At 36.5% G+C, this 22,964-nt stretch overlaps 2 long non-coding RNA genes across 2 annotated transcripts; one reads left to right on the forward strand and one right to left on the reverse strand.

Annotated features, from left to right (window-relative positions):
• Nucleotides 1-2,142: 2,142 nt before the first annotated feature.
• Nucleotides 2,143-3,011, reverse strand: LOC148842844 (uncharacterized). The gene is made up of 2 exons (XR_016103614.1): nt 2,807-3,011; nt 2,143-2,659 (listed from the first exon to the last, which is right to left on the reverse strand). It is a non-coding gene; the product is annotated as an uncharacterized LOC148842844 (long non-coding RNA).
• A 9,387-nt stretch (nt 3,012-12,398) lies between these two features.
• On the forward strand, nt 12,399-14,305 carry LOC148842845 (uncharacterized). Its single transcript, XR_016102832.1, has 4 exons — nt 12,399-12,560; nt 12,637-12,691; nt 13,821-13,859; nt 14,047-14,305. It is a non-coding gene; the product is annotated as an uncharacterized LOC148842845 (long non-coding RNA).
• The last annotated feature ends 8,659 nt before the right edge of the window (nt 14,306-22,964 follow it).

Below are 22,964 nucleotides of genomic sequence, written 5' to 3' on the forward strand. Positions count from 1 at the left end.
CTTCTACCAATGACAATTAGGTCCTCAGAGCAAATCAGCCCGACAGCCCCCCGCCAAATTGCCCCAACCACGTCCCACAACACATTCAAGCCGTGTATTGAAAACATTTTCGATGATGAAATCAGAAATGATGATGTTGGGAAAGATATTTCAAAAATATCACTTGCTATGGGCCTTTGCCGGTTTCCTCACATGTTGTCGGTCCAAGTCTCCGCCTAATCTTAAAAAGCAAGAGAATACCGGAATAGACAGTAAAAAGCGCTTAAAAAAGCAAAAAGCGCGGAGAACTTGTTCTGCTCAGACCGCCACCTGTACAATCTTATCCATTCCTCTCTTCTTCCCTTTAAAATACTAATAAACTCTCGTACATTCATCCTCTCTCTCTGGTCTCTGGTCTCTATTTCTGTATCTCTTTATCTCTGTATCTCTCCCTCATGGCGACCACTCTCCTGTCTTTCCGACCTACTGGAATCCAAGCTTGCGCTTCTTCGCCTCAGAGGAAGCCCAACCCAAATCGCCGGAAAACCTCCTCATCCAACTGGTGGGCCCCACTCTTCGGCTGGGCTTCCGATCCCGACTACATTGACGACAACAACAACAGCAGCGGCAACTCCGATGTGTCGAAAGATACAAATAATAGATCTGAAACGGGCTCCGAAATCGCACGCCCAAGATCTCGATTCGCTCCGGGATGCTTGACGGAAGAGAAGGCCAGACAGCTCAGGATAAAGACGATGGAGAACGCAAACTTCCACGACATCATGTACCACTCGGCGATCGCGTCCCGGCTCGCTTCGGATATTCCGAGTCGATCCGATCGGTGATGATCCTCGGCCTCTGGAACGTTTTCACTGCCGGTGTATCTTTCCGGCGTGTTTGTCTGGGAACAAATCTGTCGACACAACCGAAATTCCATTAGCTTCCTTTTTTTTCCTGTAATTATTACTGTTACATTATTTCTGGACTGTTTTAATTTTTAAATGGATATGATGAATGAACAAAGTTTAAAATCATCCCTGCTTGATAATTAATCTAGTTTGCGATTAAAGGCGATGAGTGGTCTTAGTCTGTTTACGCTTTAGTGAAGACTATGCGTAATGGAACAGGATACCCAAACCCAAAACAACAACAATCGTCGGATCATAAATCAATCAGACGATGAATTCATTTGTAAAAGTTTATGATCGATGGTTTTAATCTTCTATGGTTTAGTTGGATGAAAGTCCAACTCTACGTCTGACGTGACGTCGCAGCATCTTATAATGGAATTGAAGGATATAAAGTCAGTAATCTACTGCGATGGCGAGACCGCACTCGTTGACCAAGGATTCGGATAGGCTCCCCGACTTCCAGCCGCATCTGAGTTCAATCGGATTATGAGAAGCTCAAATTCCTCGGAGTAATAATTAATCACGTGCATTGTAGTTAAGAAATTTTTATTCATTTTAGATATTATCATAGAAAATGAACTTTTACAAAAAATAATAATATAATTAAAAATAAATTTAAATTCTTATAGTAAATATGCATGTTCATTGCAAATGAAAATTTTAAATTATAATTATTATTAAATTATTATTTTATTTTTATGATAAATGATAAATATATAATATTAGAAATATTTTCAAATATTTTTGACAAAATTCTATACTTTTTCATTTTTTGTGTTTATCATTTTTAAAAGATAAATTATAAAAACTTCTTTATATTATAGGGTAAATTATAAAAACCCCCTGACCGTTAAATCAGATAACGAAAGACGTTAAATTATCAAAATACCTCACTAAACTTTTTATATATTTTTTTTTTATTACCATTCTCGCTTAAAACATCACTAACCAAAAAAAACCTTTTATCGTAACAGTTCATTCACCGCATCAAGCAGATGGGGGTGTTAGTTCGTTCACTCCCACCGTGACGAGAATCGTAACAATCGGAACAAACATCCCCACTGCCACCTCCAGCCGGCCTCAATTACTAGCAAATGGGGGTGTTTGTTAGTTCACTCCCTTCTCGGCATCATACAAGAAACCAGCGAGCAGGGCAGAGAAGATCGCCCAACTCTGACTTCTACCATCCACAGTGCTGGTAGGCCCCGGAATCTGCAAATACACTGGCTTCTACTGTGATCACCCATCGGAGGACAACAACGTCAAGGCACTTGTTGGTATTGATTTCAATGGTTACCACTACAAAAACAACAGTGGCTCAACAAACACCACCGAACAACACATACGAAGAATCAAACCCTTCTAAGCTCTACCCTTCGCCAATTACGAAATACAAGGAAGTTGTTCAAAATGCAGAGATGTTCATAGTAACACTTAAGGATCTTACAGGTCGTTGGGAACTAAGTTTATGGTACGTACCATGGGTGGGAAGTTTCTAGATCTACATCGACTCACCACAGGGTGGTCTTGAGGAGGTTATAAGAGATCGCTAATGGAGAGATGCCATTACCGTTTTCAATTTCCCAAGCACCATTACTGACGCATCCTTTGCATTATACAAGTACCACATATCATTGCTTCACCATTATGAACACTGTATTCCTTCCCTAAAAACAACCCTTCAATCCAGGCATCTAATTTTGTAGCCAAAAGCCCTGTCGGTTGGATAGGAGCCACACCATCTACTTGTGAAGGTAAAAACCACAGAACTGAAGTCAAAATCATCCATTATCAGCAATGAGAATGGGATACAATGTTTTTCTATCTAGTGAGAACTGGATGATGAATATCAAGAAAACTCGTGTTCCAACAATAAAAACATCAATGGAATAAATAGCAAATAAGAAATCTCTTACCAAACGTGGAAATACAGCAATAGAAGCAGGAAGAGATGCTGAAAAACGGATTTATCTTTCTCATTTCAGTCTTTGTAAATCTCCTTCTTTCCAAAAATTTCTTAAAACCCCTTCTCTGTTCTCTGTTATTTCCTAAAGAGCTGCTGAAGTTAAAAGAGTGGAGAATATGAACTCTCCCAATTCGTTGGACACCAAGACGTAATACAAAAGTCTCTTCTTGTTGATTTTTCCCTTTTATCCTTTCACTTTATTTCATTTTTGTCCTTCTTATTTCTGGGTTCCACCTCATGAGGAGGGCAACCCAACATATCTGAGGTCCCTTTTCCCTTTATTGAGGTTATTGATTTTTCTTCATAGCTCTGTTGTCCCTTTTCCCTTTATTGAGGTTATTGATTTTTCTTCATAGCTCTGTTTTCTGGCATCTTCCGGTGCAGATTGTGCTTATGGCATGAACCCATTGATCAAGACACTGGAATGAGAGGGAATCATGAAGCAACCTCCTACACTTTAATTCTGGAAATGATAACACCACTGTCACACAACATTTAGGGAAAAACATTTGTAGGTCTTTCTCTAAATGCACATACACACAAATATTGAATTTGTTGATCTGCAACTGCAAGGGATTTTATTTAGTAGCTTGGCCTAAGGCACAATTGGTGGAGGTGCTTTTTTTAAACAACCAATTATCCGGTTGCCTCCCATACGAGATCAGTTTGTTGAGATCAACGACAGCGTTCGATGCAGGGAACAATTGTTTCGATGGGACCCATTCCTTAACACCAGAAGATGCAATTTCTCAATAGCGGATATTGAGTACAAAAAAGAACTCCTTTGTGGAGCAAAAGTAAATGGGATGAAGATAACAGTAGAAAAGGAGAAAAAGGTTAAGCTAGAAAAGTATAGTTTGGGCATTTAAAAAACTTTAATCTGTTAGGTGAGAATTTTTTTCAAAGTTAACTAATAGATTGTTAATAGAGGGGGGTTTTTGTCTAATGGCCAAAGTTCAAGGGGTATTTGTCACAAAAAATACTGCAGGGGGGTCTTTGTCACTGACCTTATAGTCAAAGGGAGTTTTTGTAATTTATCCCTTTTTTAAAATATTTATTATTCAGTTATAACATCATAGATTTCTTTGAAAAGTTGGATTATTGACCCACCATCCAGATAAAAAAATTACTTTGTTTTCATATCAGTTTTAAATTATATATTTCATCTATATTATATAAATAATTTTGACTTATCATACTTAATTTTTGGTTTCACATAATTATTTAATATATAATTTTTTATATATTTTTTTATTACTTGTACTTTTTATTTTTTTTTAAGATTTAAATTTTATATCACCGACTAATTCATTTGACCCAAACCACTAACCCACCACCCAAAAAGGAAAATAGTTTGATTTCTACATCGACATTAAATTTTGCATTACATTTCCATCATTAATAAAATTATTTCTTATATAATACTTACTTGTGTTCAATATAACGAATGCATAACATTAGAAATGTATCAAATATTTTTTTACTTTTTATAAATATATAACATTAGACATGTGCACAAAATTTTTTCTATTTTTTATTTTTGTTATTCTTTGTATTTTTATTTTTTAAATTTTTATTATTTGACTACAATATCATTTCATTTATAGGTTGATTTTAAAATTGGAATTCCATTTTCATCATTCATAAAAATATTTCTTACATTCCATATTTATTTTTGTTTAGTATAATGATATTTTAGATATACCCAATTCTTTTTTTTGGATGATATATTTTATTTTGTGTTAATTTTTTATTATTTAATTATGGTATTATTTATTAACTTATTTGACCCAAAATGATTGAATTGCTTACCTAACATCAGGAGGCAAGAAAATCATTTTGCTTTCAAATTAATTGTCAATATATTTATTTTTATCTATTAAACATTTTTCATCTTCTTGAATATCATAGATATTATATATTGTGGTTGGCATAGTGAAGTAGGAATGACTGACATCAAAGGAATTTTGCGGCTCTGGGATCTGGGATTCGTTTCGTTTGAGACATTTTAACCAACACGCCATCGAAACTCAATCGAAGCTTTAAATAGCTCAGTCGAAGCTCAATCGAAGCCTTAGATAGGCTAGAGAAAAGAGGCATTTTAACCAACACGTTATTAAAATGAAAAGACTCGTTTGAGACTAAAGACGGTGAATGAATATTAATGAAGGGAATTAGAATTGTATAGCTGATCGAGCATAGTATATAGACTTTGTATTAGTGATGGGTAGAATGTTTAATAACTTTGGTTCATGTTATTATCGTTTGATTACATATTACATTAATTTCCTTTGAATTAGTTTCAGTTTTAGAGATTGACAGTATTAACACACGTTAAATAATTTCTTTATAGGAATAATTCTTAATTGAACATAAAAGCCACCACTTATAATCTCATGCTTATCAATCTGCTTAATTAATTGGGTTTAATTAGCTACATATGCAATTAGATTGTTTGGGTAGACAGTCAAGAAACATTACTAAAAACAAATCTAGAAAGAAAATACACAATAGTCATGCGGGGTCCATCAGTTTTTGTTAATTTTGGGTCAGGGGGGATCATTTATGTTGGGTCCATCAACTGGTAGATAGAAATCAATGAGCATGTGCATCTCATATTAAAGAACCTCGCTATTATATATATGCATAATAATGCTACATAATTCCCTCATTTCCCTCTAGTTTTCTTCTCATATTGTCTATTTTTTCCTTCATTTCACAAACAAAATTTCTGAAATAGATTTGAACTTGGTTGATTTTAGTGGTTTAATTGGTCTGCCCAAATAGTGGGCCGAGCTTTTAATGCCATAATTATCATGTTTCTGGTGCTTTTATTTACTTGTTGCTAGTTTTAGAATGTCAACATAATTCTTCTTTTGGTGACAATGGTATCTTGCAGGTGAAGAAAAATGGCAAGCTTTTAAATGTTAATTAAACTATTGGTAAATGAAGATTAGCTTACAAGCCTAATGGAGTTTGTATATCAGAAAACATGAAAATTTTAATTTGATTTTATTTGTACATAATTAATATGAGTTAAATTATGTGCTGCTTTACACATACCACAACTTTGTTTTCCCAATTATTTTATTATGCTTTGTGAAAAGTGATGTAATAGCTACAGTATAAACTTAGAATCTCCAGAGGTCATGAACTCAAAGACTTGTGGAAATCCAGCTGTTGAGTAATGAAGACTTTAGTTTCCCTATATTATGCGTATTGAGGGATCCATGGTTCCAATGCAGAAGCTGAATCTTCTCCCTGCTAAATTGCAGATTATTCTTATTCATCTCTCCGATAATTGAAAGTAAATTCCAACACCTCTCTTCATTCAAATACAAAGTACTATAACCATTGGAAAGGTGGTTAGCAGACTCCACCTAAGAGCATTAAAAAAAAAAGTGCTCCAGATCTTGGTACAGTAAGGACTGTGCAGAAAAGGTGGTTAGCAGACTCCAACTCCAAGGATAGAAAACAAATCCCACCTGATCCAGCTGCATTCCCCTACTAACCAACTTATCTTTAGTCAGGAACTTCCCCAAAGCTGCAGTCCAAACAAAAAATATATTTTTGAAGGGGCAGCAGAGCAGACTTTGAGATTCTGCTAGCAGGGAAGTCACCCACAGTGCATTGGTCCAACTTGGTGTAGAAAGATCTAACAAAAAAGACCCACTATTCCCCCACCTCCACTTTCTGCAATCAGGTTGCTCCACCTAGGGAATGAATTGCCGAATAGACCTGTACTCTCTTCTTTCTCTAAGAAATAAAATTTGATGTTTGTTTATTGATCAAAAAAAAAAGAAAAAAAAAATTGCCGAATAGACTGAAGCACATCCACCATCTGCTCCACCCCCCAATCATTCAAATTCCTTCAAAGAGTTGGGGCCCATGTAACAATACCATTGACCAATAGGTAACAATCTCTTACCAAAGTCTCCCTGTTCAAGTCATCCAGAACTTAACCCTATTACCATTCCCCGCCTTATAAGGCACACCTTAAGAAAATTGAGGATATATTTTTTCAATATGTTTCGAAACCAATGTGCCATAAGATTGCAAATTGCTACCCACTTCCCAATCCAGCTCCCTTGCACCAAATTTGACTTAGGCTACCCAACTCCTCACTAAATCTCCAGCACCATTTGAAACCCCCTTTTCACTAATTGATTTTATTTTTTGTTGGGAATTACATTGATTTTACTTGGTACAATATCGTTCCTAGGAAGTAGGAACATTAGTCATATCCTTCTGCGATGACAACATGATAAGAAAGTGAATACATGTGCTTCTATATTCATTTATTGTGATGCCAAAGACCAAAGAAGAAAGTCAAGCTCAAAGAAATTTTATAGGTGTTGAGCATGCGGCAGTTTGGAAAAGATGGCGAGAATTAATCTTTATGACTTAATAGTAGAGTGGACCATGCTGAAGCAGAACTTAAAGGATTTAGGCTGATGTCTATAATGGAAGGCATATTACTAGATTTTTCAAAATTTAACATCCAATGCAGAAAATATAAGCCAATATTGATTTAGTATTTCCATTTGTTTTGTCATGCAACCAAGGAGCACTCCTTATAAGAGCTCCATGGCGTGCTATCACTTCCATTTAATTCTAACTAAACAGAAATTTATAATATCTTATATGGTTTTTCTTTCAAACATTACTTATCTCTTTGTTTAATTAGTTATCAATTATGATGTATCCACATTTACCATGCTAAATTTTCTGTTATTTGTCTGCATAACGTTTTCAATTTTTTGGTATTCTTTGCTTTTTTTTTTTTGTTATTTTCTGATATTTATCTGCAATTTCCTGCTATTTTCTGCATTTTATGTAATTTTCTCGTATTTTCTGCATTTGTGCAATTTTCTTATATTTTCTGCTATTTTTTCTGCAATTTTGGTATTTTCAGCAAATTTTTCTGATTTTTTTTGTAATTTTCTGGCATTTTCTGGTAATTTTCTGCAATTTTCTACAATTTTATGATATTTTCTGCATTTCCTGCAATTTTATGCTATTTGTGGTATTTTTCTTCATTTTTTATATTTTGTACATTTTCTGATATTTTGTCCATTTTCTACAATTTTCTGTTATTTCCTGATATTTTCTATAATTTCTGCTACTTTTCCTGCATTTCCTACAATTTTCTGCAGTTTTTGTGAAGTTTCTGCAATTTTCTGCTTTGTTCTGCTATTTTCTGATTTTTTTCCTATTTTCTGGTATTTTCTTTAATTTTCTACAATTTTCTGCATTTTTTTTGAATTTTCTGCAATTTTCTCGTATTTTCTGCATTTTCTTGTATTTCTTTTGCAAATTTTTTTGATTAATTTCTGAATTTTCTGGTATTTTCTATTATTTTGGGTATACATGTCAACCCAACCCGTTTATAGCACACGTCAATCTCGGGAGAGTTGTTTCTCTCAAAAAGTTATTTTTTTGGGTATACGGCTTGACACGACCCATTTCTGCCATATGGCATCATTGAGAGGTGTTTCATAAAAAATGTTATTTTCAGGTACATGGGTCAATCCAATCCGTGTATACCACTTGACAGTCTCGGGAGAGTTGATTCTCTAAAAAATTGTTGTTTAGGGTAAACGGGTTGGGTTGACCCATTTATGTATTTATATATGATGGTAGGTGGGTTAGTATGGGTGAGGGTGTGCAAGGGTCATATGAATGGGTCAAATGGGTCAATATGGGTGGGTCAGGGTGAGTCAAGGTGAGTCAGAGTTAGGGTGGGTGTTGACCCTTTAACAAGCATTGATGATGAGTAATGGTGGATTGGTGGGTCAAGATGGGTGGGTTGGTATTCAATCCTTATCCAAACCAACCCAACCCATCCATTTGCCACCCCTACTTCTAATTATTGTTATGCCAATCTAGTTGACAAGAATTTTCCAATATCACGTTGAAGTGTTGTATGATACATGATGCACCGTATCAATTCATCACCATGCCACATCGAATGACAGGTAAGTACCATATCAGCTAAACATTGTGAGACACAATGGCCGTTGGGGGAAACCTCAGTTTGACATTTCCTCCAACGCCCCTCGTTACTAATTTTAGACAAAAAAATTTTGACTGTTTAAGTAGCTTTTTTGAACCGTCATTGACCCGAAGGGATGGATCATTTGGCTCGGGAACCATCCAACTAATTGGCTCCGTTTCCCTCTTAACCTGTTCTTGGTCCAAAAACCGTTGATTTAGTCAAAAAACCGTTGACTTGAGTGGTCGAACCTAGAGGTGTAAATTGGGCTAGGCCGCCTATGGCCAGACACGACATGATAGTCCACGGGCCATGCCAGGCCCGACCCAATGGTCCATGTTGTGTTGGGCCTGTGGTTTGAAGTCCATGGGTCGGCCCAACATGGCATGACCTAGCACGACCCATATATACAATTTATATATATATATATATATACAAAATATTTATATTATATGTATAATATAATATATTATGTAAATTATAATTATATAATATATTAATAAAATAAACAAATTTTTTTTTCAATTTTATTATACTAATTTATTTAATTGTTGTATATATAAGCAATTGTATACATCAAAATTCATATAAAAAAGTTTTTTTTTATTTTTTTAAATAAATAGACAAAAATAGCTTTGGCTTGGTCCATGGCCCGACTTAGGCCAAGGCTTGACCCACGGGCCAGCCTGGCTTGGTACAGGCCCACATGGGGCCTGACATGGCCCACGTTCATGGTTAATAAGGAATCAGGAGATTGAGAGAGTTGGAGGGACTGAGACAAAATGATCTCAGATTTAAGATCATTGGAATCCTAGAGAGAGAGAGAGAGAGAGCAAATCTGAGATTGGAGACAAGTACAAAGGTTGCCCCAAGCCACTGGGTTTCTATTGCTGTCTTGGCTGTCACCATCACTGGTGAACACCACCGTCACCATCTCCATCACCGGTGAATGCCATTGTTGCCGTCTCCCCCTCCTCTTCTTCCCTCCTTCCCTCCCTCCATTCCTTTCTTTCTTTTCCCTTCTTCCTTTCTTTTATTTCTTTCTAACTTTCATCTTTCTCTCAATCGACAACCACTTTCTTTTCCCTCGTAAAAGAGTAAAAGGAATGAAGCCCTAACCCTAATATTCAAATCTCATCAAACCCCTGAACTATTCGACTTCTAACCAAAAAATCGATGGTCAAAACCTTGGTTTTGAGTTAAAACAGTCTCAACCAAATAAAAAATTCTCATTGCAATTCAAAATGCGTAGATGGTGTTGATGTAGCAGGGTAAACATACCCTTTGTTTATGTGCTAAATAAAGGCTTTTTGTCTAACACATGTTAGTGAATTACATTAAAGAGACCAACTACAATGCATTCACCATAGATCTTGCGTTAGTACATGTTAAATTAAGATCTCAAATCATGTTAAATATTTTTCTAGTCTAATTACTTTGGGTTTATATTTTTATAAGGTGCATAACCATGTAGACTTTCAGAACATTAAATATGCCAGTTGTAATATGTAATTTTGTCATTGGTTCACATTTATTGTTACATGGTACAGTTGGTGCACCATAGATCTTGCGTTAAAAGAAATGCCCATTGAGGAAGTAATACCTAAGAGAGATGAAAAATCGAAAGAATGTTGTTATTGTATGATGCTTATGTTAGTTAATATATCAAAAAGGAAATTTCATTGACAAGATTTTAAAACTCAAAAGAATTCTATTGATGATGCCGGTGTTTGCAACAGATGTCGTTTTCTTGTAAAACGGCATCACAGTGTCATGTTAAAATGCGTCTATCAATACTGAATTTTTAATTATAAAAAGGAAATAACTCCTTAAAATAAGAATGCCAAATGCAGCCTTAGGAATTGATTACAAACATGGCTGATGTTGATTTTTTAACCCACTAGAAAAATTGTCATGTGGGATCATTTTCATCAAAACTCTTCTCTGAAGAAGTTACCTTTCGTTGGAGGCTCTCCTCGATTTCTTTTAATTATATGAGTGTTCAAAGGAAGGTGCTATAAAACACCGTGAAGCAGCAGCAACATCAGTCCAATTCAGCGAGCTTGCTCCCGTGTTCTTTTCTGATTCTCTTAACACAACCCTATTTTCATTTTAAAAAATCCTGTATTTTTTTCTCTTTGAATTTTTAAATTGCAAAACAGGCAAGATTTCAAATAAAATCAAACTATGGTGAAATTGAACGCACGCGGATAGATTAGAGACAAAATCATGCACAGCAGGTTGGCAACCTATTATGAGTGGGCATGTTAGTGCTTCGCATTCATGGGACCAACACCTTATGCACATGGAGTACATGCAAATGCCACAGAGGGGACTTATACAGGGCCATGATTTAAGATTATTTTTGGCGATTTTGATTGGATTTTTTAAATAAATACATTAAAATGTTCTCTGACCGACAACTACGAAAATGAAAATTAGAATCTTAGAGCAACAACTTACTTCCAAAGATGCCAGGTAAGGGAGTCACCGGTTTTGGATTGGACCCCGTCCGGTCCAAAATCAATTTGGGCGGATTAGACGGACCAATAAGATATATTGGATTGGACCAATCTGGTTCAAAATATTTATTAGATTGGACTGGACTTGTTCCTTCCGTAGCAAATTTATATTGGATTGGATTGGATTAAGCCAATATTTAGTCCATTGATATAAGAAAAGAATGTAGGTGTCAATGGACCGAGTTTGGGTTAAAACCAATCTAAATCAAAATGAATCTGAACAGATTGGACGATCCAGACATTGAATTGGACCGGTCCAAATTGGTCCAGAACATTCATTGGATTGGATTGGACCTGGTCCATTTATAATAGATTCACATTGGGCTGGATCGGATTGGACAAAATCCAGTCCAATTGACACCCTATTGCCAGGGTTAGGTCCAGCAATGGGTGATGACCCTTTTCTGGAAACAATAAGGCTGCATTTGGAAACAATGCAAATATATAGAGTGTAAAATGGTTCATATAAATTGCAAAATTGGGTTAATTTTGCACGGGCAAATTTACCTTCTTACCAAACTTTTAGCTATAATGGATACAAACATGAATTCCAATAAAACATATGATTTTTTTTTTTTTTATCAAAAACCCACTTGAATGCAAATTTACTTCTTTTTTATTGATGTACTTTTATATCTTATTATCAATATAAATATGCATTTGTCTATTATTTGTCAATGCATAAACGTAATATTGTCAAACACAGACAAAAGTGAATCAGAGTGCAACTTTATCCTGAAACACAGCCTAAAACATTTTATTTTTTATGCTCTAATAACAAATTCAAGGAGGTGATGTATATGCATTTTCTTACACTTTACCATAAATTAATGAAATCATGTGTAAGTTGATCAAAGCTTGTCTTTTGGCCTTGTTTTTTTTCCTTTTCTTATTTCAGACATGTACATGAGTACATTTACAGATGTAGTACACAAGGCAGCCATACCCAAGCATTCCACGGGCAACTCTTCATTAATGATCTCTTAAAGAAAGCCATATATATCAAGTAGTTTCTGGAAAACAAGAAAAAAGAAACAAGAATTTGTCATGGTCCCCAGCTCTCTATACAGCAAAGGCTAGTTTCTCAAAGCATTTGTCAAACAAATCCATGCAAATGTCTAAGACAAGAACCGAAGAAGTAAGCTTACCAACATCAAATGAAACACATAGACAGAGGCGCATTAAAGGTACGTACTCTGATGTTCCAGTTCCAATTTCCTTTGTCATGAATTACTAGAATTTATAACTTATCCATTCTTTCAGGTTGGAATTGGTACTGGCGCGGTCCCAAGCTTCATTAAGAAGTAAACAAACACAGGTACGTACAGACAACACCAGAAACCTTTACGAAACTAAACCTTCACCCAACTTGTAAATCATTAGACTAGGGCGCAGTAATTGATTGAATGGTCTTCTATGACTCACTGTCCAAGCCGCAAATGCAAAGATGGAGAAGCCACTTACGTTGCTTTTGCGGGTTTTCAAAAAGAACTTCCACGGCTTATCGGGCCAAAATAAAGCATTAGAAGTTCATTTTGCAGAAGTTTATAGGCTCCTCCCTCCAGCAACGTTATAGGAGAAGGCCAAGGAGGATTATCAAGAGTCTAATTTGGTGTCCCTTGGCACTAAGAGGGCCCACGAGAGGCAAACAGAATGGGTCAAATGGACCCTGCCTAGTGACTCTAACTTAAAAATTAATTTCGATACTTTATAGTCTGTTTGGTTTATGCTATTAGGATGGGAAAATAAGAAAATTCTTTAAAGATTCTTATTTTTCCATGTTTGTCTTGGGCGAAATGATGAGATGCGATGAGAACTGTGTTCTCAATTTTTGGGGCGCAGGGTTTCACCAAATAGGTGCGACCCCATTGAGAAAAGAAACAATTGAGAAACTTTTACCAAAGGAGGCAAGTTGAGCATTGTCTTCTTCTCAGCCGCCATCCAACCATATATTCACCGGCGCCATCTCCGGCAACCTTTTTCGAAGGTAAGCTTATATTTGGATCCCTCTCATGATTTTCGTTCGTTTCTGTACCATTTTTACCTGTTTTCATTGAATGAGCTCCCCATGAAATTTTCCCAACGACTAGAGCCATCTGTGGTCGTCCAAAACCAAAAAAGCATCCGATCTACCATTAAAGGCGTTAATTTTAACGCCGAAGCTACAGATCTAGCTTCTGGTATCTGCCTTTTTCTATATCCAGTGTTTTTTTTTCTAGATTTGCTCTGTGTTATATATATATATATATTCAGATTTGCCGTTAGATCTAATGGTATTGGTCTGAAATACGTTTGTTTATGTTAGATTTCTTGTGTTGTAGATTTGCTTTAGGTCTATTATAGATTTGCTTTTTTTTTCCAGTTCTAGGCTTCTAGCATTTTATTATCTCAATAATACTTGATCTCATATCTGTATTTTTTTTTTTTCATTTTTTGTTGTGTTTCAGGTCATCTTAGGCAACCAAGGAAAGGGGTTTTCAAGTTAGGTATTACATCTCAGTCAAACCATGCAAGGGGTTTTCATTTTTTGTAGTGGAATAGTATATGTTAATTTGGGTATTGACTAATCTGTTACAAATGATGATGCATAGCAGCAAAGGTTTTTATATTATGCTTGTTTTTTTTTTCTTTTTACAATTTCTGGTGGGTTAATATTTTCTATTATATTTTCAGGTCATCTCATTCCACACCAGGAGTAGTAGCATGCATCATCATTATCATAAATTTTCAGGTCATCTCTATTTATCAAAAGAGGACCGTTCACATCGATAGTCATTCTTGTGTTGGTTATTAGTTTGGTGGTTATGTCAATCTTATACTTGTTCAAATGATGGCTACAAATATTTGGTTGTTACAAACTTAGGGAACTGACCTATGACATGTTTTGGTGAAACCATTTATATTTACTACATAGGAATTTTTAATCGTGCCATGTCAACATCACATGTTTCATTGTTCGAATAATATTGTGCCACGTCATCCCCAAAACAAGTCTTGTGATGTGGAATTGGAGAATGCATAGATTTGTCAAACTAGGATGAATCTAACAATCATGTAAATTTTACTTAGCAATCAAATAGTGGGAAATAGATTTGGCAAGATAACTGATCTCAGCAACCGAACACAAGTGACATGATTGAGAAAAAAAAATTATCTTTTTATCACATCCTTTCCCATACCATCCCATCCTTTCTCAGCAACCAAATGGACCATTAAGGAAAATTGACTGGCAGCTGCAATTGGGTGTATTGTAAGAGATAACCGGAGTCAAATCTTACGCACTAGAACTGCTAAATTAGTGTGGCAGAAGCATGGGCCGCTTTTAATGCCCATTGTCTGGTTATTGAGTTTGCAGGTTCAAACTGATCTCGGATCTCTTACCCGCAAACTCTTCCCACATCCCTCCTACCCACGGAATACTACAGGCGTGCAATGAGAATAGTTTTCTGAGATATTCCCGATACATGGTGATAGTCTTTTGCGGGTGGAATTGGGAATGTGAAAAAAAAGTTTGTGGTTAGAAGATCCAGAGTGGAAAGAAGGGCCTCTTTTGTTTGGGTTGTTTGGGCTAGCAGAAAATATGCTGTTTTCCACAACAACCAACTCAGCCCAAAATAGGTTCTTACAAAGCCCACAACCCAATAGAAGACAAAATAGACTTGGTACGATGGCCAACCCCATATAAACCGTGTTATAATTTTGGACCTTGTGGTATAAGCCAAGAGAGAAATGCAACTCACGTAGTCATGTATGAATTGAATCACGACCTGTAGGTCACTACTAGTGTTGGTTTAATTCCTTAGACGCCATCGTTTACTTGCTTATTGCGTTGTATTTATCCATATGCCTCACCCCAAAAGAAGCTTAAAGTGGAAGAAAGGCTTGGAGTAGTGTCTTTTTCCTTTTGATCAGGGTTCAGTGATTCAACCGTCTGAATCAATCTATGATATCATAAATAAAATAATAAAAACAGATTCTTTTTTGTTATTTTTCATAAATTAATTGATTAATTTAAAATGTTTTCTATAGTTAACCAATGAGCCATTTTATGGGTTAAACAATTCAATGGTTTAAACGGTCAGATCAATTATTTGCCGATAATTAAATTAAATAGTGTTTTTTTTTTTCTAAATGGCATGTCATAAGGTAGATGGAATCACAAATATACTCATTTCTGGGTTGAACGGTTTGACCATATGGGTCAATGACAATTTAAAGAGAAAAAGAAAAGAAGATGTATTTCCGTCTTACTAGTCGCTCGCTGCACATTTAACCATATGTCTCCATCAGTAATGATAATAGTTTCTTGTTTGATAGCGCATTTGACCCATATATAACACAGAAGGATGAAATCCTTGTTCTAAGTTAGTTCTAACCAAGTGTATCGTCTAAATAATAAATTAAACAACAAAACCAGCTGGCTCTCCCATTGCTTAAATTGACTCTACTTTTTAACTCAAAACTGAATCTAGCCATGCACGTACATGCATGCCTGTGATTTCATGTATGCTTGCCCATAAACGTCTGTCTCTTCACGTGCTGATGAACTCCCACACATGTACCTCTCGATCTCCAATACTACTCCTTTCCCATTTCAACATCAAGAACCTGAGGAGGACGGTCTCCTCAATCAATTTATTTTCTTTTTTTCCCATAAGATAAAACGTGACACCAATCAAGTTTAAATTATTTGATGAGGGTAGATTTGGCCCTCCAATGAAATTGTGACACGTGGCACCTCGTGACAACTAGGAAAACACCCAGCCAACAAACTTACGAAGTTGGTGACCCACCTGAGCACCAGTCTGGCCGGCCTGGCGCGACCTGCGCGCAGCCTGACGCGCGCCTGCGCGACCTGTGCGTGGCACACGCGACCTGCACGGCGCGCGCGCGCTCAGTCGAATTGCGCCGCACCAGGGAGCTCCAGCATTCTCTAAGTCATCGGCCGCCTAGTAGGCAGTTCGCCACTAGGCAGTTCACCACCGAGTAGCTCGCCACCGAGAAACTCGCCACCAGGCAGCTCGCCACCAGACAGATCGCCACTGGGCAGTTCGCCACCGAGCAGCTCGCCACCGGGCAGTTCGCCACCGAGCAGCTCGCCACCGGGCAGTTCGCCACCAGGCAGTTCGACAACGAGCAGCTCGCCACCGAGCAGCTCGCCACCAGGCAGTTTGCCACCGAGCAGTTCACCACCGGGCACCGGGCAGTTCGCCACCAAGCATTTCGCCACCAGGCAGTTCGCCACCAAGCATTTCGCCACCAGGCAGTTCGCCACCAAGCATTTCGCCACCAGGCAGTTCGCCACCAAGCATTTCGCCACCAGGCAGTTCGCCACTAAGCAGCTCGCCACCAGGCAGATCGCCACCAGGTAGTTCGCCACCGGGCAGTTCGCCACCAGGCAGTTCGCTCCCAGGCAGTTCTCCACCGAGCAGTTCGCCAGTAGACAGTTCACTACCAAGTAGCTCATCACTAAGGCACGCCACCACCAGGTCAAATAACGAGGTACTTAGCCAAAAAATTTTACATCACAAAACATTGGTACGTGGCCGAAAACGGTTACATCATTATTCATTTGGTTTAGTCTAATTTTTTTGTCAAGTTCGATTCTAATGTGAAACTTGCAAATCTAATAAACTTTATATAATATATGATATTTTGTATAATAAAATATAATCTTTTTTTGTGTATGTACCAAGCTCGAACCAAATCTATCCCTAATCCTTTATACCCTAAAAGCTAGAGCCTTTTCCCACAAGTGATGTTATTGGTTACAAGCTTAAAATTTTCATCGATCATCAACAAATTTCTTAAGAACTCTGACCCAGTTTTCTGTTTTTTATCGTCTATCAATCCAAATAGAGCCTACATGATTAGCTGCACCAATCCTTTGTTTTGCCAAAAAGCAAGAGCTACTAAGCTGAAACTTGATTAACCCATGGACAGAAGGCAAAGCCTAGTGAAATAGTAGTGGACCTAGACCTCCCCAACTCCCTCCCATCACAATATAAAAAAAGATAAAAAATACAAGTAATAAACAAATAAATGGAAACTTTTAATGAATTCTTACTGCTGTGTTTGATTTGCTAAAAAATAAGAAATAAGCAGAAAATTGATAGAAAATTCTTAAAGAATCTTACAAAATTTGTTAAAATTTTTCCCTCATATTATGTTTCTCCCGTATTTTGATAAAAAAATTACATAGTTAAAATTAAAAAAAAAAAAATCCAACCCTTCTCTTTAGAACACAAGGAAGTTGAAAAAAAAAAGGTTTCCATTTAATGCTGCCCTTTTCACATTCCAAAAACTATTATCTTTTGCACGTGTGCATCAATACAAAGATTGTGGATTTTATTTCTCTATTTATTTATTTGAGAGAAAAGAAAACATTTAAATAATTAATCAGGGTTGCATTCACCTCTCTAACCAACTTTATGTGCCCCACGAAAAGGAAAAAAAAAATAAAAAAGAAAGAAAAAAATTCATATGTACCCATCCACCAAAAACTGATGCACGTGCCACCCATTTGTCTCTGCTTGTTGGTATAAGACAATTTAAACAGACCCAATATACGTACCCCTTCCCGTGTGACCCCACCCCAAAAGTCTTGTTCCATTCATATCTTATATTTCAGTACATTGATAATCAGATGGAAATGCTGGCACGTTAATGTGATCCACACGTGCTTAGGTCTACAAAATTTCAAGGAAAAAGACGAGTGAAGAGGATTAATGATCAGGACCCACCATTGAAAGGGTCCCACCTAATAGATTATTCTATTAGCTCAAAATTCAATATAATTATTGATGAGTAGGTATGTTCAGTGAACCTAATCTTTTGCTATCGCTCTTGCTTTGCCACATCTCAGCATTTGGAGCCATATGTGCTACTACCGGATATCAACATAAAAAAGTATCACCAAGTTTAGCTCTATGTCAATTGAGGCTCCGTTTGGCATGTTTTTTCGTATAGGTTGTTTTTTTTTTTTAATCCAATCTATGATTTTATTTTTTTCCTGTTTAGTAGGAAAAAGATTTAATCATCGAAAGTCATAAATTAAAAAAAAAAAAAAAACACAGAAAGATGGTTATTTTTAGAAAGTTTCAAATGGAGTTTTTCACTTTTTTTAATTCGTCTTTGTGCGAAAAGACACAAAAAAAAAAACATCTTAATCAAACGTTTTTTAAACTACTAAGATCTTAAAATCTTACACAGTCTTTTAACTATTAAATCTGCCAGAAGATCTTCTAAAAAATCTTGCCAAACAAACCCTTAAATCTGACTAGAAAAGATTGCAGGCTGAAAAAGAAAATACAAAATTAAGTAGTTGCCATCACAAAGAAAGATACTTGGTTATCATCACTTAATTAGTAATATTTAAAATCAGAGCCCATGTCACAATCCGTTATTGGACATTCCATGTGAGACCATGAGCCCCATGTTTTAAAGGGTACTGTTTTGATAGTAACAAGCCACCTTCTCCTTCATTCTTTTATTTATCTATGATTTGGATTGCCCTAGTAGGGTTCTATGACTTTGATTGTTTTGTTCAACTCTTTATAGTTAGAATTCTGGTTAGTTTCACAGAAGTTGATTATTGTAAAGGCACTAGGCTGCAATTGGCATTCTTTATTTTAAAGGCTTATCTCCGTTTTTGTAATTAAAAAGTCAGTGCTTATAGGGGCATTTCAACTGCAAAAAAAGTGATTAGTCCTTAAAATAAGGAATGCCAAATGTTGTCTTAGTAACGTATGAGTAGGGATGTCAATGGACCGATTTTGGGTTAGACCCATCCATATCAAAATTCATTTGGACAAATTGGATGGTCCAATAAGACATTAAATTAGACCGGTCCAGATTTAATGGTTCAAAGTATTTATGGGATTGGATTGGACTTGGCCCATCCGTAATGAATTTATATTAGTTGGGTCAGATTGAATCAATACCAGGTCCATTGATAGAAGACAAGAATGCCGGTGTCAATGGACCAGGTTTGAGTTAGAACAAATCTAAATTAAATCCAATTTGAACGTATTGGACCGTCTAGACATTGAATTGAACTGGTCTAAAATGGTCCAGAGTATTTATGGACTGGATTAGACCTGGTCCATAAAAAATGGACTCATATGGGAATCAAATCGGATTGGACTAAATCTGGGCCAATTGACACCCCTTAGTGAGGACATTCAAAGTTAACACAAAAAATTGCATTTTCACGCAATCTGGATTAATTAAACTGCTTACTGATACAATGATTCAAAATGGAGCAGTTCAGAGTTGTTGAATATGAAGCTGTTAAACATGACCATATCCAATTCATTGAATTCTCATTATTTTGTGGTCTCTGCAGCCGTTCGTGTTGAATTGGTTGAATAAAGCCCAGAAAAATGACTGATAATGTCCTCAGCAAACCTCTCTTGCTTCCATAGTTGGATAAAGATATCAAACAGAACTGTCAAGCTATTGTTGCGTCGCTATAAAATATGACTTTGAATTAGGCTCCAGACCCATACAACTCATCTAACAGAAGAAACACAATTTAGGGATGCAATTGAATTGAGCTTTTAATAAAATATAGTATGGGCTTAAATTCGACCAATAAAAATATTCAAATAATTCAAACTTTTGGGTCAAGCTCTAAATTCATCAAATGTCTAATCAAATGGATATTAAACCAAATAATAAATCAAAAAGTATGGATAGGCCCAATGCAGATTTCTGATTTCCACTGCAAAGTTATAAATATTCAAAATGTCAATAACTTATACTTTATGCACCAACACCCATCCGTGAATTAACTTCAATTCCGAGCTAACACCTACCCAACAGTATTTTGAGTCTACAAATTCTGACCCGGGGCTGAACCGTCATTCTCCCAAAAATAAAATTCCAATCGAACAAGAATTAACACTGTTTTACTCGAGTCAAATCAAGACATGATCGCCAAAATTCAGCTTAATTCGACTTGATTATAACGCAATTAGTTATCTTAATTATATTTGTACAGCGTCGTCAACTTTCAGAAAATTTGAGAGAACTTGTATCCATGAGTAATGTTGATAATACAGAAGAGAGAAGGTGAACTTAGATTAATTTCATTTCCTTTCAGTCTTATTTGAAGGGTCTCTATGACAATTAAGTAGCTAAGTTGACGTCAGCTTTTAGTTCTTTTTAGGAAATTTCAAATTTGGACAACTGGGCAGGAATAAAATTGACTTCCCACTTGCCCCAATTCTGCAGATTTTAAAATAATTGCCATCCCCTTGAAACTCTGAAATCTGAAAGCACGGAAATCTCCACGTCCACGCTTAAAAATAATCCTCTAAATCTAATAGTAATAACCCAATGCCTTATAAATTAACCACCCCACAACCCACACAAGTTGTGGTATATCTTCAACCTATACCGTCCGCGGGACTCAAATCAGCGGGGAATTTCCAAGAAGGAAATCTGCTGAATCCGCCTCGTAGTTCCCGGGTTCATATTGAAATCTCTAGGCCCATAAATAAATAAGTGCGGTACTGCGGTGGGCAGTGGATCAATAAAGAGGCAAGAGCTCTTCTTGTCTATGGGCCCCAGATCGCTATCAGGTTCCCACTTCCCACTCACAGATAAGGCCCAAGCCCAATAGAAACCCAGTGAATGCCCAAGATGAACGTTGAATTGGAGAGAAGAAGTTAGAAGTCATTTCCATTATAAAGCGTGCAGGGGACGTGGATGGTTGATGACCGTTGATCTTGTCCCAAACTGAGGGTTCACTTCCCAGACCCAACTCTCAATTGTTTGTTGCCGTGTCGTTTTGTTAATTTCTTGTACGCTGCATGGCCGGAGCCGACGCAAAATGGATCTATGCGTCGAAAGCTTGTCGACGGAGTGTCAACCGATTGACGCCAACCTGTGGTGTCGGCCGCCGCCATCTTTTAGAGGAGATCGGCTTTACACGATTTACAGCTGGAGAATTATCTACCACAAAACGCCATTATTGTACCGGATCAAGTTGCACCGACCACTCCCAGAACTGTTGAGCCAACCAACCACTATGAAACCCGAATCCTCTGCACGAACCGGACGGCACTGGCCCAACCACCGTTTCCTCTACCTCTAAATTGTGAACCTCAGCTTCAATTGCGTCGAATTGAGACGACGGAGTCAAATGGTCACGGTGGCATCACAAGAGAGGAAAATAGAAGATTTATCTCTGAAGTCTCTACGGAAGCATCTAAGGCTCAAACTTGTTGACTAGTTAATGTCGTCGTACTTGTCTCATTAGTCATGATTGTTAGTTAAAGCTTAAAAGGAGCCATCGTATCTTAAGCGGGGCCATCTCTCAGGAAAACAGAGCATCAAGCAGATAGGTGTCCTCAAATTCAGAGGAACAAGTGTTGGGCTCAGCAGCCGCTTTACATGGAGAAGAGACCAAGGCCTAGCCTAAAGGCATTGTCGTCCTCTTTGGTGGACTCCGGATCGGGGACATCTCACATTTAAGAAGAAAAGAAACTTTCAGACACCGTGTGTGTGTGTTTGGCTTGGTGCATAAAAGGTGATCCAGCTTTGGAATAATTTAAAGAGAGAATATATGGTAAATTGCATGGGTTCAAAATTGTACGATTCATTGCATAATGGCATGGATGAAAGGACACGTCAACCTTAAGAAGAGATGCATGGATTGTATTTTCTGGGCTCCCAAGAGCGCAAAATTGTCTTTCCCAGCGTTCTTACGGGCAAATTTCGTCTTCATCCATGAAACCCCATATGCATTATAACTGGAATAATACATTTTTGGATTTTATACATATCTCAGTGACAAGACATTTGAGACAAGTCAAGCACTCTGTGCAGGGAAATACAAAAACACACTCATCCATTGTAATTTGTTAATAATGATGCAAAACTATAAATTTTGGCTAAAAATGATTTGTTAGACATACATACCATTCATTTGACTAACTTTAATCAATATCTTTTTTTATATATACGGGGACCAATTTTAAATGCACAAGTCTTTCACTTCAAGGTCATTGTTACAAACTGAATTCTCACCAGAGTGATAATGAAATAGTGGATGAGTTTTTTTTTTTTTCATGAAATTCCAAATTAAACAGCCTTTCTGTTCTACCGAGATTAAGGCGTATAAAAGAGGAACCACGCACTATATCAGGAAATCTTTATGACAAAACTAAATATAAAATAAGAAAACATATTTACCATATGAAAAAATAAATAAATAAATTCATCTACATCCTAAATCCAACACAATTCCAAAGAATTTTACTATTTTACTACAATTCAATTAATGAATGGATCATATTTTCAGATTTGATTTAATCCGATTATGGCTAAATGAATATCTGAATCCACCTTAAACAAATCAAATTCGAATAAACCTAATCAATTTGCATCTTTATAAAAGAACCTAAGGCCTAAGGCTGAGTTTGGAAGGAGTACAAATGTAAATATGTATAGTTTAAAATCTTATATTCTGTATTTTTTTATATGTATTTATGTTGTACATATTTGCATTTGTACTGCTTCCAAAATGAACCTAAATTTACAAAAGTACATATAAAACAAGAAGTTACAAATTGTATAAATTT

Source organism: Nelumbo lutea, chromosome 8 (genome assembly GCF_056320005.1).
Source record: "Nelumbo lutea isolate HS-2025 chromosome 8, American lotus-T2T, whole genome shotgun sequence".
NCBI lineage: Eukaryota > Viridiplantae > Streptophyta > Magnoliopsida > Proteales > Nelumbonaceae > Nelumbo > Nelumbo lutea.